Here is a 15,493-nt window from a genome sequence, read left to right as displayed (position 1 = left end):
AAGCTGCATCTCTGCTCACTTTTGTTTGTTTTGCCTCTATTCACCTCTGCAGGTCTCCTATCTCCTCTTTCACCATCCTGGAAAGCCCCCCATCTTTCCCAAGACTGATAGTTTCATGCTTTCATCACACTAGGGGGATAATTAGCAGGTTAATTGTCTAAGGCTGTTTTCAAGCCTCTCTCTTTGCTTGCTACTTCTCGTTTCCCTTGGAGAAGATCACCCTCCACAAATGGTTTTGAGGATCTTCCACCTCAAACCATCCCTGGAAGTGGGATAGATGCTAAAAAGTAGCATCAGGAGGACTGAAATTCAATCATTATCTCAGATAATTATTGAGCTACCCAAAAAGAAATCAGCCAAGGAAGAAACAGCTCAGATCATTTTGTCTACCCCATGCTGAGCCTGCTGAGCCCCAGCTCCAGGTGGTGGTCCATGAGCCATCATGAAATATACAGATTTGATCACTCCCTCTCCCTTTCTTTCTTCTTTCTCACTTTACTTCCCTTCCCTTTAATTCATACATCTCTAAGCAAGATTTTCGTGTTTACAGCCTCTCTAAAACACTTACAGATGATGTATCAAGAGGAATATTAATTGTAGATGCAGCTTATTCCATTCATAATGTTTGTCTCACATAGAGCATCACCTAGGGTCCACTCATGACATATTAATAACACAGATGACAAGCTTGACATTTAGAACACTATTTCTAAATGACTTCTCCCACTCCCAGCTCCATTCGTATTGGTTCATGGGAGAATATGCTGTCACATACAACTTTCTGATGGAGAGGGTAATCCATTTAATAGATACCATAAAAGTATGCTATTAATATCAATTTTTGAATCTGTTGTGACTGCAAATATGTAGATTAGATGTCTATATAAAATGTTGATATATCAACATGTCAGTATGAATTTACATCAGTTGCATTGTTTGGGATGAAGGTGTGTTCTAAAATAATGCTGGGGATATCTGCATTTATGGAACAGCTGCTGATGTGTCAGGTCTTATCTGCCTGGTGTGGACCTAACAGTTCCATCAGCTTTTTTATAGACCTACAATATAATGGGATGAATTGGAAATTTTCCAATTCCAGGTGTTCAGAAATGTCACTCAACTCAAGATCTTCTGCAGAATTCAATCCTTTTCTTCAACAGCTGTGTAGAGCCAAGAATGGCACAGGGCGTTCTTCTGTGGGCATTTGGCATCACAGAGAGGTTGATGGATTGGAGAGCGTTAAGAGGAAAGGAACAGAAAAGGATATAAGAGTTGAAAAGCCTGATTTATGGGAAAAGATAAAAGAAAATCGATGTAGAGGGAGAACTCTCTCAGGCTCTGGTACTTAGACAAGCTCCAGGATTTCTCAACCCTCAGGTCCTTACTGCCTGAGGCCCTCCTCAGATGTAAACACTTTGGTCCTCCTCCTCAGGGTCCAGACTTAGAAAAAGAGGCAGTTCTCTGGACCAGAGGCTCTGAAATGTGCAGAAGTGGCTCCTGCTTAAGTGTAGGGGATGATGACCTGAAGGTTGTTCATGAAGCCACGTGGGCAGCATGTTTTACGCTTCTGCGAATCCAGCATGGGATGTGAGGAATCTGTGGTGGTCTTCTATAAGTTTCAGGGTAGGAAATGGGACACTGATCCAAAGAATTTAGAACCTGACAGCCAAGAGATAGGAAGGAAGAGAAGAGCCTCTGGTCATAGCTTCACTCCTGTCTTGTGCACCAGCCACAGCTCCTGCAGGGCTGGCTGCCGGGAAGGAGTTGGTCTTCAACCATCCATTCTGGAGTAACTCTTCTTGACACAGGAATGTAGGATATATCCCCATTATCAATGTTTCATACCATTTCTGACTGTGCTAGGAAGAAGGTTGGTCTCAGACCTACACAACACATACAGCCACACAGATTGATAAATGACTGGCCTGCACACACAGAAGGAAACGTTGAAGCACTGAAAATACCACCAAGGAGCTGTAAAAATGGCAACAGTGATTTTCTACAGTAAATAGTAATATAGCCTCTCCTCCGTAGGCTAAATTTGTCACAAAATTGGCATAAACACACATTTTACAGTTAGCAGTGACCGAAGGAAACAAATATTTGGGGCATTTGTGAAGGGTGTCTTTTTTTTTAACAATAAAGGTTAGCAAGTGAGGAAGGTCAGGGTAAAGTGCACTGTGCTCCGGGTAATGGATTCTATTTTTCTGCCATTCTTTGTTTTTGCTGCCCTATCCCAACTTCCAGCCTCCAATGAGGTCAGCAGTAGGTTTTAGGTGATGAGGATTTACATGGTGCTTTGGGAAATCCATTTCAGCTCCTTTGTAGTTGCATCCTCCTCATCTCTATCCGTCTCCTCCCTCCCTTCACACCTGCCTTTGAGAAGGAGATAGAAAAAGAACACACAGTTTTAATTTATTAGTGTTTGCAAACGGCTTTTGAGATATTCAAATGGAGGTGAGAATGCCAGGTTGTATGGCAGGAGCTGGTTGTAGCGCTGCTCAGCGTTAAACCGAAGTCACCTTCCTCGGATAGAGAAAATAGTTTCTGCCCTAATTAGCGTGCTAAGTACTTGTCTTCTTTTCTTGTTTGAAGTGTCAAATTTTCATTACAGCACAAACAGGCGGCACCTTAGAAAAATTTCTCTCAATCAGTAGCAAGTAGAAGCTGGCTTAATTGTTTAAAAAAATGAAGTGGGAAATGGTCAGAATAATAGCACAATCTGTATTGACTGCTGCATTTTTAGTATGGCACACTCTGACACATTATGGCATGGCAGGAGTAGGAGCTGATGTGTCATATTTCATTCTGTCACCATTAACGTGGAGTGGCATGTCATGTTATGTCCTGTCACTGAAGTCATGTCATTAAACACTGAAACATAAGAAAACACACACAATTAAAACAATCCTGGGGCAAAAAAAAATCCATTAAAAAAAAAATCAAACGCAAGATTTTATTACGTAAATGTAATTCAATTTTGTTTACACAGGTATTGCTGTTGAAGCTGGTGTGGTTTCCTGCAGATCTTTGTCTCCACTTCAATTATTTCCAGCTCTCGCGGATTCTGACAACACTGCTCAGACCCTTGCAGTGGGGAAGGAGCGCTGCGAGATGTCGGAGAGGCAGATAGCTGCCACGCTGCCAGGTACACGTCTCATTGTAAAACCCTACGGGAGAGCAGGCAATGTAGATTTTGCTCTGATGTTGCTGGAGGAGATGAATACTGTTCTCTCCGGCTGTACACTTCCACACTGTGTAGAACCTGGCTGGGAAGATATATCCAGGTAAAATCTACAAGGTCTTGTCTCCTCTCTCTGTCATCTTCCCAGGATGACAGCTGGCTCTGTTCGTTATCTCAGGATCTCTTCTCTCCTTTGAGGGCAGGAGAATGTGCAGCATTGCAGTACCAGTATAACCTGGAGCTTGCCTCTCAGAGAAGTGTTTCCCCTTCCTGATGTGAGGATAATTCTTGGCTTTATGTGCCTAATCCAACATGTGGAGGTGTTCACTGCCTCTTTCTCGAGTTGTCTGTGCAGGGAACTCAGGCTGGATGGGGTTTTCTGGGATGACCTGGGAAGGGGACCCTCAAAAACTGTCCCCAGAGAGCAGAGATCGGCACGTGTCCCTCTGCTCCCCCATGAGGAAGCTGTAGGCTGCCACAAGGGGACTGTAGGCCATGAGGAGCTGTAGGACGTGAGGGAGCTGTAGGCCATGAGGGAGCTGTTGTCATGAGAAGCTGTTGTCATGAGGTCTGTAGGCCACCATGAAGCCTCCCCTCAGTCTCTGCTTCTCTGGGCTGAGCAAACCAAGGGACCTCAGTCTTCCTTGTGCATTTTTTCCCTCTAGGACTTCTTTAGCATCCTGCCCAGTGAAGGAAGCCAAGGCAGCTATTCCAAGTTCCTCTTTGGAAAAGCTGCTTCTTGCCCTCTATCTGCAAGGAACCGCAGTGGGTCTCAGATCTCATCGTGGTCTGCCCAACAGAAGGGAATGGACACAGCGGTGTCCCCAGGCAGGGCAGCATGGAGGAGAACCAAGGGACCAGGCTGGACCAGAACCAAACGGTTACGAAACAGCCATCAATAAACGGAGTCCGGAAATTAGTAGGTCTTGAAACTTGGAGAAAGTGATGTCCTGGAACAGGTTCCAGCAGGAGCAGTGGAGGCAAGAAGCCCACGTGGTTTAAAATTGAGCTTTATGAATAGGTTTTATTATGCGGCTGCCAGCAATAGCAAGGGCTGAATTGATGGCTGGGAAGGTTCCTTTTAAGGCATTTTGGTCTTTGCTCCATGCTTTGCATTCTCCTGGGATTTTTTAAGGTGACCTTCAAAGGATGGCTTTTAGAAAGCAAATTCTATCACGCTGTGATTTCTTTGCAATGTATAAAGAAACCCTGAAAGATTTTTAAATGTTTGTGTTAGTTTATGCTTGACGGTTGCTTTCGAACGAACGGGAAAGTTGAGTCTGGTTTTGCTGGAAGCCTTGCTGGTCTCCTAATGCATCTGTTGAGAGAGTGGCTTTCATGTCTGCACTCCTCTAGTGAGTTCATTGCTCAAAGGACCTTAGGTAGACAGATTCTGGGAAAAGAATAAAAAATGCTACATGAAACCAACTGCTCTTTTACTTACATTATAATGACAGCTATATTTTTTCCCTTCGTAACTGTCTCATTTAGGTGACTCATAGAAATGCCTTAATCTCTTCATTGATTTCTCTTTCATTAACCTTTATCTGCTATTTACTTTTTTAAGCGATAAGTTCTTTCTTACCTTATCTTGTTATGAAACCAAAATTAGTGATAGACTAATCATATGGATAAACAAGGAATAAAGTATATTGTTAATTAAGAACATGCTGTGTAAAGACATCGGTTGTTTTAGGCTCTTCATACTGTACCAGAGCTGTCATACACACACAAATACAGGAATGTACATATAGCCATCATGCAATTAATCATGCATGTTCTTGTGTTATGGTTGGTACTAATATATATTTAAGGATCTATTGTAGATCTGTAGATTGTAAGTGGGTTTTTTTGTGTTATGTCAGGCTGGAAACCAATTTCCCATGGTGCTTCAGCACTGATGTCAAAGCTGCAGCTAAACTCTGGATAACCTCTGGATTGTAAAGGATGCCAAATGGAGTACAGTTAGGGATTTGTTTGTAAAGGGGAAGTGCCAGGTGCAGGTGATGCACATACTCTGTGCCAGCACTCATTTGGCATCAAAACTACAGTGCTCTTGCAGCTTAAATGTAGGAGTGCATTGCAAGACAGAGCAAAATGGATTATGCCATTGATTCCTAGCAAGTATGTCCCCTGTGGCGAGGCAGGTTAGAGCAAGCTGCCTTTGAGCTCTGCTCAGTTTCTCACATTCTTTGTTAGGAGTGAAATACGCACCAATTAGTGTTTCACAGACATTTAGCAAAGGGATCACATATTCCAGTGGTATTTTTTGTGGGAGCAAGTCATCTGAATTCAAGAACTTCCCAAGGTGGCTTGGCCTACTATGTGTGAGGGATGCTGCTGAGTCACAGCACACAGGATTGGCAGCACGCTCTTTATCTAAATATATGTTTGTATTTATGTAAGCAAGGCAGCAACAGAAAGAGCCGTATTTACCAAAATCAATAAACTTGTTAACTTGGTCTTTCCTATCAGAAAAGATTAGTAACTAATCCTTTCTCCTTTACCTTGGTCACAGTCCAGGCATATTTATTACAGGATAGGAAAAATTCTGCTATCCTGGGGGGATAATTAAAACAAACTTAGTAAAAGACAGCTCTCTCTGCAGCCAATGCCCATCTGCCAACATCGCTGTGCTTGAGCCCATCCCATGTATAACATGGAAAACTGTGATTTCTCAAAGTAAACAAGCACCCAGCACAATTTTTGTAGAGCTCAGTGAATCAAGGATCAGGCTGCAAATGGAGCATGGCTGCCTGATGGCCCTTAACAGGTTCTGCATGTGTTTGCGTGCATAAGGATGTGCATTTGCAGGAGTTTCTGTACTGCCTAAGCTTGGATCTCAAAGGTGCCCCAAAAGGTGGGAGAATAAGGGGGAGGAGGCTCTGGACAGTGCTGGATGAGAGGCTGCTGGAAGGGAAGCACTTCGTTACCTCGAGGATGAAGCCTTTGCTTAGAGCAGGTAGCAGTCTCTGCAATCCACTTGGGCTTTGTGAGGCCGAGCTTCATTTCTGACCCAATGAACCATTTGGAGGGGGAATATCCTTTTGCTCCTGGATTGTTCTTTGTACCTTCAAGAGAGACAAAGGAGAGATTATTATTTTTTTTAATAATAATTTAAGAGCTCAGTGAACACAAATTGAAGAACAATAACCGGTGGCAAATGAAAAGGCACTTGATGTATGACACGGATAAAGGTTGTTGGCTAAGGGAAGCCATACATTGAGCACAATAAGCCAGGGTGATCATGTATTACCCAGCATAGCATGTGTTTATTCTTTCTTCTAGAGTGTGATTTAAGATGAAATCCTGATTTTGCTAAAAAAAAAAAAAAATGTGGTGATTTAACCTTTCATTTAAATGGGGACAGCTTCTATCTCCTGAAATTTAAATAGAAGTTATTGTCACTGTTGGAAATGGAGGAAGAGAATCACAGAGAGGGAGAATAGGGATCAGAGGAGGGAAAAGAGGCAAAACTGCCTGGGGAAGAACAGAAACATCCTGGAAAAGGAGAGTCAAAAGCTGCAAAAGGTCTCAGAGAAGACTTCAGAAGATTCCAGCCAGGCTATGTCTTACAGGGCTCTGTAATGTGAGGGAAAGCACTGGCACAGGTTTTAAGAGAGAGTTTTCCATAGAGCAGCTGGGCTGAGTTAAAGGGAGGGTCAGAGGACAGCCAATTTTTCCTGCACGGGGATAGAGGCTGGTTCTTATTCCATCAGTTTGCAGTGGTCATAGGCACATTCTGACTTGCTTTATGTTACAACGGAACAAGTGCAGATGAAATCTGTTTCTGCTCTGTCTCCCCTCAAAAGCTTTGGAGAGCAAGAAAGTTGCCAACAGCCTTTGGTTGGGAAAGGAACATGCTTTGTTCTGGGTATGAATTGGTTAAAGGGCAACCTAGAAATCAACAGAAATGCATCAAAATATATATATTTTTCCATTCATCAATCAAAGAATCTGGTATAATTGTTCTTTAGTGGGATGATTTATTCACAGTGTTTTAATGTGACCTAAATCCAATCTTACTCATCATCAGCAGCCATTGTTCTTGGCACCCGTTTTAATCAGATGTCTCACTAATCCAGACTGATTGTCTAGTGGCTTTCACACATGCTGAGACAGAGTTGTTTAGAGCAAGGAAAAACTCCAGAAAAGTCTTTTTTTTTTTGCAGTTGTCTTGAGGTAGGCCCTCTGTGCTGTGTGTTTCTTGGCTCCACGTCACATCAGTTGCTAGCTTTTTCCAGCCTAGGCTCTCCTTCAGTTCCCTTCAGCTGCTGTTTAACTGCTGCTGTCCAGAGTCACTTTTTCTTCCTTTTAATTTCTCAGTAATCTAGTAACCCAGCCAGCAGCACTGGGCAGGGTTTCATGTCCCTTCTGCTAGCTGTCAAAGTTGGGTTTCATTATGGATCCTCTCATTCAGTGGCAAATTATTCTGCCTTTTTCAGACATGTATTTTGGGATGGGGGAAGTGTCTTTCTGAAGGGCACTGGAACCACCTCAACCCCCAGTGTCTCTGTGGGATGAATTCAATGGAAGCTTTCCATTAGCCCCAGTGTAATTCAGATGAGGCCAAGAAGGGGAGCAGGAACCCAGGCTTCTCATTGTCTGTTGGATCCTCTCTGGCTGGGACATCCTGATATCTTCTCTGGTCTCACCCGCTATTAAGCAGCGTAAACATTTTTCTGTGCTCGTCAGGCAGTTGCTGTGATGGTAAGAACTGAAATATGAGATTTATGGTCATCTGGGAGGAGGGCCACGATTACATCAAATATAGGGAAAAGGCACGCTCTGGCCTAGGCTCCTGGTTCTGCCTTTCTGTGTCATGGAGAGAAACAATCCAGCTCTATTTGAGATGCCTCCAATGCACAGCCTGAACCAAGCTAGATAACTAGACAGCAGAGTGGAAGGGCCTGTGGGAGCAAAAAATCGTGTTACCACCTCCTGAAACAACTTTATCACATCAATACACACCCTGCAGCGAGCTGAAGGTGAAGAGATGCCAGAATTTGTCATTTCCTCCTTGCTCAGTACTCCATTTTGCAAATTTACAGGCATTCTGTTGTTGCCTTTGAGGCAACAGGAAAAATAATAATTAAACAAGGCAAATAGAAACCTGTGTTGCGGGAGGTGCCACAGTGAAGAACTGGGGGGGTGGAGCGAGGTTTGCTTGCTCAGTTTGCCCAGACCAGGAGCTGGAAGATCCTCAGCAGAAGATCCAAGCAGTGGGAAAGCCACCAAGGAGGAGCTGCCACCCATCACTACCGTGGGGACCATGGAGACGGGGCAGGCACAAAACTGCAGCGCTAGTGACAGTTTGGGGGGAAAATAGGGCACTGATGAGTACTTTGATTGGAAGTGACAGCCGATCTGTATCTAGGCTGTGGGGCTATTTTTGCTTTGTTTTTTTGTTTTTTCTGCATTACTAATTTTTTGCTCAGGAGGGTGCCACGGTCCTGTTCTGACTTGCCGCTGTTTGCGTAGGTGTGGGGAAAGGCGACGCAGATAGAATGTCTTCTTATGAGAAGAAGGCTGCATTTTTAATGGCTTTTTTGGATGGTTGGTGGGTTTTTCCTGTGAATCTCACTCTGTGGCAGAGATTACCTTGCAGGCACTGTGCCAGCCTGTGGCTGTGCAGACCTCAGGGCTCCTGGCTCAGCTCCTGCTGCACAGGGTGTCATTTCTACATCACAGCTCCAAGCAGAAATATTTTGTCTCTCATTTCCCTATTTTCTGCATTTCTTGCTTGGGTATGTCGCTACTGATCAAGTGGTTCTATAAATAAGAGCAGCAGCTGATGACAGATACAGGAAGTGCCACTGCTATTTCAAACCAAGGGAAACTGAGGAATGGGGAAGGAACTGGCTCGGAACTTGTTTAAGATATTGGTAATCAATTTAGTTTCAGAAATAGGGTTGAAATAGAGATGTCTTAGGCGATAGAAAAGCCTTAGTGCACAGTGAGATGAACTTCTCTGCTTCATCAAAAGTGTTTTCCATTGCAAACCACTGCTGGGTTCTGCTGGAGAGATCCCATCAGACAGCAGCTATGCAGACATAAGCTGTCGTTGCACCCCAACCCCGCTGATGTTCTTCTGCCAGGACGTGAGGGACCAGCAGGACAGGGAAGCGGGTTGCTCAAGCAATGGTTATCATCTCTTTTGAACCCTACAGGTGAAAGAAAGCGATTCCCCAGAAGCCTCTGTCCTTCACCAACCACACAGTCTTGGCAGATGTTTCCCATTAAAATGCACAGAGTTATAACACTGATCTCAGCATCCATTCCCGTCATGAGCTGGGATCTCAGATGTTTCATTTGTTCATGCTTAAAAGCATTTCCATTCACCTTTGAAATCGACTCTCCTTCTCCCGTCCCCTGCCCCCACTGCTCGAGCAGCTGGACATGTTTTACGTCCCCCCGCCCCATGATGCAGGCGGCTGTGTGCATGCATTATTGGCCGTCTGATAGTCCTGCCTGCAATGGCAGCACTGCTAAGTACCCTCCGAATGCTTAATGCTGCTATTATTATTCTGGTGGGCATCTCCAGAAACTTCGCGCACTTGGATGAGTCTAGCCTTTTACCTCAGCTCCATTAACAAACATCTTCATCACCCTGACTTCTGTAATGGCTATGGAGGCACGTGCCTCCCTCCGCAGAGGATGGGAAGTCTCTGAATGAAGGGTCCTCACCTCGCAGTATCAGTCTGTCCAGGAACTCAAAATAGCATTGCTACTATGCACATCTCATCCCCTTCTTTGTGCCTAGCTGAGAGCCAGAAGGTCTGGGGCTGAGGGCTAGGGCCAGGAGGGAGCTCCAACCGTCTCAACCCATCCCCACCATCCCCACAAACCTTCAGTGCCACATCTCCACACTTCTTGAACACCTCCAGGGACAGTGACTCCACCGCCTCCTTGGAGAGCCTGTTCCAATACCTCACCAATGGTACATGGTTCAGCTCCAGCCAGAGGAGCTCACTTTGACAGGTTGTTTTCAGCTTGAAAGCACAGAGAGAAATATCCCTCCCATGTCTGTGTGAGCTGCTGCCCCCCGGGGTGCGCCTAGTACCCGAAGGGATCTCTCCACCAGCAGTAAGCAGATGGATTTGTTGGGAGTGCAGCTCCTGAAATGCAACCCTTGCTTGCCACTTCCACTCAGGCCTCCATCACCTTAATGAACTGTTATTCCCAGTGACAGCAGCACCTCACAGCACGTCAGGCACATCTGAGATGCTGCTGCCTGGAGGAGGCACGAATTAAGTCCATCTCACCCTAGAAATGAGACTCATAGGGAGAGGGGAAATTGCTGCTACTTCCCATGGCTCTGGCAAGGCAGGGAGAGGCAATGACCAACACATTCATGGGGCAAAGCTGCAGGAGATGCACATGTGCTCAGAGCAATGTGCCCTCCTTTTCTGGGAAGGAATAGGGACCAGCAGACACAGGGGTGTGTTTCTCCCTTCCTTCACTGCGTGGATTAATAACGTTTTCTGTTGGTTTATTCATTCCTTGGCTTGTTTTGTCAATTGAGCTGCTCTTGTTACCCCAGAAGGAGCTTGGGGAATGATGTATGGGCCTGACAGCAAGATTAAACATCCCATTTACTGCGCCCTGTCTGCAGAATTCAGACAGCGGAGGCACAGGGAACAGTAATGATAGTCACAGAGCAAACAGAAAACAGATCCTTTTCATCCTTAGCTCATTTCTTTAGGGGAAAAGGGCAGGGGGAGAAAGAGGAGAAAACAGAGGAAGAAGAAAAAGGGAGAAGGAGAAAAAGCATCAGAAGGGAGAACTAAAGAGGCTTTATCAACACTTGATTCAAATGAGCTCAAAGTCACTGCAGGGTTAGCAGTCTCTCTCTTAAGGCTGTAGCAGAGAAGCTGAGGACTGTGCAGCTGGGAGCTTTGCTGGTGCATGGCCCGATCACTTGTGCTTAACACTGCCTTGAGTATCATCTCCTGACACTTTTTTCTTTTTTCTTTTTTTTCTTTCTTTTTTTTTTTTTTTGGGAATCGCAGCTGCTCTGGGCTGAGTGGGAGCTGAAGACATGTGAGATGGCTTTGAATGCAAAACAGGGCTGGTGGCAGGTACCCAAGGCTCTGCCTTGCTGCTGCCTCTGTGCCAGAGAGCAGCAGATGGGAGAGGAGCTGAGAGCAGCTTTGGGAAGGCAGAGCTGGTTTGGCCCAGCTGTGATGGGCTGAGATGTTCAGGCTGGAGCTGGTCCCAGGAAGCAGCCTCGGTGGGACCCCGCTGGTGGCAGGAGCAGGGTGAAGGACGTGCTCTTCTCAGAACTTTTTTGCACTCAGCTACAAACAGGGGCAGAAGAAGTGGAGATCAGAGGGTCATCGCTGTATGGACCCCTGAATCTGACCTGAAAGCGAGGGATGTAATGAAGACACATGTTAAACAACTGTGTCTTGACTGTGTGTTTTAGGATGACAGTTCACAGTGCTGAATGGTTACAAAAGAAATAGACTGGCCAGGCCAACGGCTGATTTTGAAGGACTGCTGTAAATCAGCCAATCCTAAAAAAAAATATACCCTTGACTTTACAGGGAGCATCTGCACAATTTTTCCTCCTCCCAGAACTCTCAGCCCTTTTCATGAGTGATTGGGGAATCTGTTTCCCTTCCTTTGACCTGATCCATCTCCATGCTTCAGGAAATCCTATCCGGACACCTGCTAGACACTGGGACCTACTGAGATTCTTTAAACTTAAAACACACACAAGGGCCTTGGGCAGAGAGCGCTGGATGAGTTCACTCATCTCAGCTGGAGCAGTTTTTGTGTCCAAGACTGAGCTCCCAGCATGTGGTTATCCCTCGCTTGGTGGGACTGACCTACTGGTTCTCTTTGGGGTCAACACTGCCTGCCTTTGAGCTGAACACGGGAATGGCTTTGGTGGAGTTTGTGACTTTTTCACAGCTCAGTAAATGTCGCTGTGAAATGATCACATCTAACCACGCGTGATGTATCAGCAACAAAAAAGGTCAGCTCCAACCGTAAATATTTCAAGCCTTGTAAAATATTCATTGGGAGACATGAATGCAGAAGAGGTGGGATGGGCCAGAGATCCTCCAGCCTGCTCCATGTCCCTGCCAGCCGGGTGCACAGCTGCTGCTAGTTCTCTTTGAGTCAGTAGATGGAGCAGAATGAAACCAGACCATTTAGTTCTTTTCCTCTTAAAACAGAAGGAATGACCTTCAGTGTCTGCAGCACATAAGAACCAACAGCTTGGAGTTTGGTTGGGCTGTATTCAGTTCAATGACACAGGAGAAGAAGAGGTTGGCAAGGGAACAGGGAGACGTCAAGATGGGGAATGGAGTTGCAGAGCTACCGTTACCTCCCCCCCAAGCACTGAAACCCCACAGCCTTCCCATGAAACCTAATCTCAGGCAGATAAAGGCAGCGAGACAGATTTCACCCCAAAAAATAGACTGTTCCACTCCTCCCCACCTCCTCTTCCAGCAATTACAGAGGTGTTTGTCACAAACCACACTTCCCCACCAGTTTCTTGTCAGCTGTAATCTCTTCAGATGCCTTTGTGTTTTCCCCGTCCTCCCTCAGTGTTTGCAGTATGTCCTAATTCATGACAACCGCTGGTGTTTGTTATTGGTAGTGCAACACTGAGGCCAAGATCAGACCCAGCTGTGCTCTACATTTGACAGTTGCAAGGAAAAGACAGCTTCTCCCCCCAAAAAATCTCAACACTTGAAGACTGCAGTGAGAAACAACAGATGGAGAGAGAAACATGGTCTATATGGGACAGCAGGGGACAGTAGTGGAGTTTTGTCTTTCTTATAATAGGTAGTATTCTTATTTAACAACGTATTTCTTGCCCTCTGGCAAAACCCTCGTCAAATATCAATAGATGCCATCACGTCTGCTTTTGCTGGACCAGTGCTTCAATAAATAATCCCCATTTTTCCAAGGGTTGTTGCAAAGTCTTAGCTCTCAATCTGAAGGAGAACACAGTGCTTTTAACAAATGCCCACCCAACAGTGCTCCCTTTTGAGAAAGGTCTGTATAGCAAAGCAGTTTTGCTGGAGACTGGCAGTGCATACAAATAGTGCTGTCTGTTGGCTTGTGCACCCAGGGTCTATTGTATTCCTTGCTCAAAGCCTGAATGGATTTCTTGTGCTTTCCCAAAGGATTTCTGAAGAAATTATGTATTTTGTAAAAATTAGCTATTAGCTCAAACTCCTTTGCTCTGCTCCTTGCATCACCAGACTGCTCTTAGGAGCTTTTTGGAGGGCAAGATTGGATTTCTTCGTCTGCCCAAATATCTGCTGTCCATACCAGAGGAGGTGAGAGGAGGCTCAGACCCGTCATGGAGAAAAATGATTTAAGAGATTTCCAAACACTGTATGAGAAGGAAAGATGTCAGCTGGCCAGAAGAGCTGCAAACCTCTGCCAGGAATATCAGTGGGTCAGGAAGCCTGGTAGAAAGCAGCCACATTTCCCTGGTTCCATGCCAGCTGCACAGGCTGAGGGTTGATCTGCACAACCATGAGACCCGGAGGCTGCGGTGGGCTCTTGCAGAGAGCAGCTGGAGGGATCAGAGCACAGCCCTGGTGTTCTGGGGTCTTCCCAAGGAGATGTCACCACCCTGACCAGCAGACTCGGGTATCCCAGCTTCTCTGTTTGCTTTCCAAGTGCTCCAGACCAATTAGGCTCAGTTTGTATTGTTGTTTTTTCCCCGTCCCCAGCTGTCAGCTTCACTGCTGCTCCTGACACTGGAAATGTGACAGCCGCGCTGGGAGCATCCCGCTCCACACATCACTGCTTGTGCTGCATCCCCCGCAGACAAACACACACCATCCCCGAGACCCGCAAAATGCCACTGCCTGCAAGGGACATGTCCAGCTGAAAGATGACAAGCAGCGGGAGCTGACCTGCCACAGAACTGGCGCCTCGTATGCAACCGGTTATGAGGATAGGGGAGCACCAAACCCCTTCTCTGGGGCAGGAGGGCACCAGATCCATCCCATCAGCTCCATATATGGACACTAACCATTTATGTATGGGTATTAAATGTGACAAAGCCTCTACTCATAGCTAGGACGTATCAGAGGGAATGGAGCTGTTGACTGAAGGTGCTGTTTTTACAGTCAGTTCTCCAAGCAGTTTAATGGTCATGAGCGGTCAAGACCTCTGTTTTATATCTCACCACTAAGAAGGATGCCCGGAGCAGTGGGAGCTTCCCCTAATCCCATAGGCTGGGGCTGAGATTTCGAGGGAAGAGCACCACCTGCTGACATCCATTCCTTGCAGCGCGCTGCCTTTCGGTGGTGGCCATGCACAGCCTCAGGATTTTCACAGCACGGGGCTGCTGTGCAAGCTGGGGAAGTACCCATCCCCATGGGCAACTTTGCTTCTTTGCTGTTCTAGATGAAATTCAGGCTCCCATGTGCATGTCCTTCTGGGCATGAGGTCCTCCTTTAGCATCTCCTCCCAGACGGGACCTGCAGGAGCAACTCTTCATGTCTATCTGAGCAGGCCAGTGTGGTTCAAGACTCACTGCAGGATCATCAACCACCAGTGATGGGGATCCTGAGATGAAAATAAGTGATCCTGCTCCCCAACCCTTTAATGGAAAACTGTCAAAAACACCATAAGGAAGTGGTGATTTTTTGGTTGCCACCAGCCAAGGGCTGGATGTGAACCCAGCCCTGCAGATCACCCTCTGATTGTCCTTTGTCACAGTGTAAAGTGATGGGTTCTTTTGGCTTCTGACTTCTTCAGAAATGAGTTTTTTCTCAGTGCTGCATGCCCACTGCACATCAAGGACTGAAGTATTTTAAATATGTATAAGCTGATGGAAAGCAGTTATGAAGGAAAGAGTGTGGCTGATGAGCCTGTGTGAGGCTTTTCTATTGCTGAATTAATTGGTGTAGGAGATGAGGCAGACACACAGTGAATTGTCTGCCTTTCAGAGCACTTTAATAGAAAACACTTAGATTCACTCTTCAACACTTCCTCTCCCTTGCCTGCTCTGTTCCCTGGCTGTGCTGGGCCCATGTCTGCTTTTCCTCGTTCTTATCACACACTTGGGTATTGCTGTTGCTCTCGCTCATTGTGTATCCTAAGTTTTCCTCTTTATTTGACCCTCCTTCCCTTTAATCAGCTCAGAGCTCTGAGGATAGCTTTGCAAAACCAACTACGTGTCTGGGTCAAACCCCGGTGCCCAGCATCCCCGCAACATCCTGCTGCTTTGGGACGAGGTCCTGGAGCTTCAGGACACCTCTTCGTTCTCTCATCCCTTGGGAGAAGCTGGATAGATCAGGCAGGGCTCTTCCTCCATATGGCTCGTGC

Source organism: Numida meleagris, chromosome 22 (assembly GCF_002078875.1).
Source record: "Numida meleagris isolate 19003 breed g44 Domestic line chromosome 22, NumMel1.0, whole genome shotgun sequence".
Lineage (NCBI taxonomy): Eukaryota > Metazoa > Chordata > Aves > Galliformes > Numididae > Numida > Numida meleagris.
Note: the sequence above shows the minus strand (reverse complement) of the source record.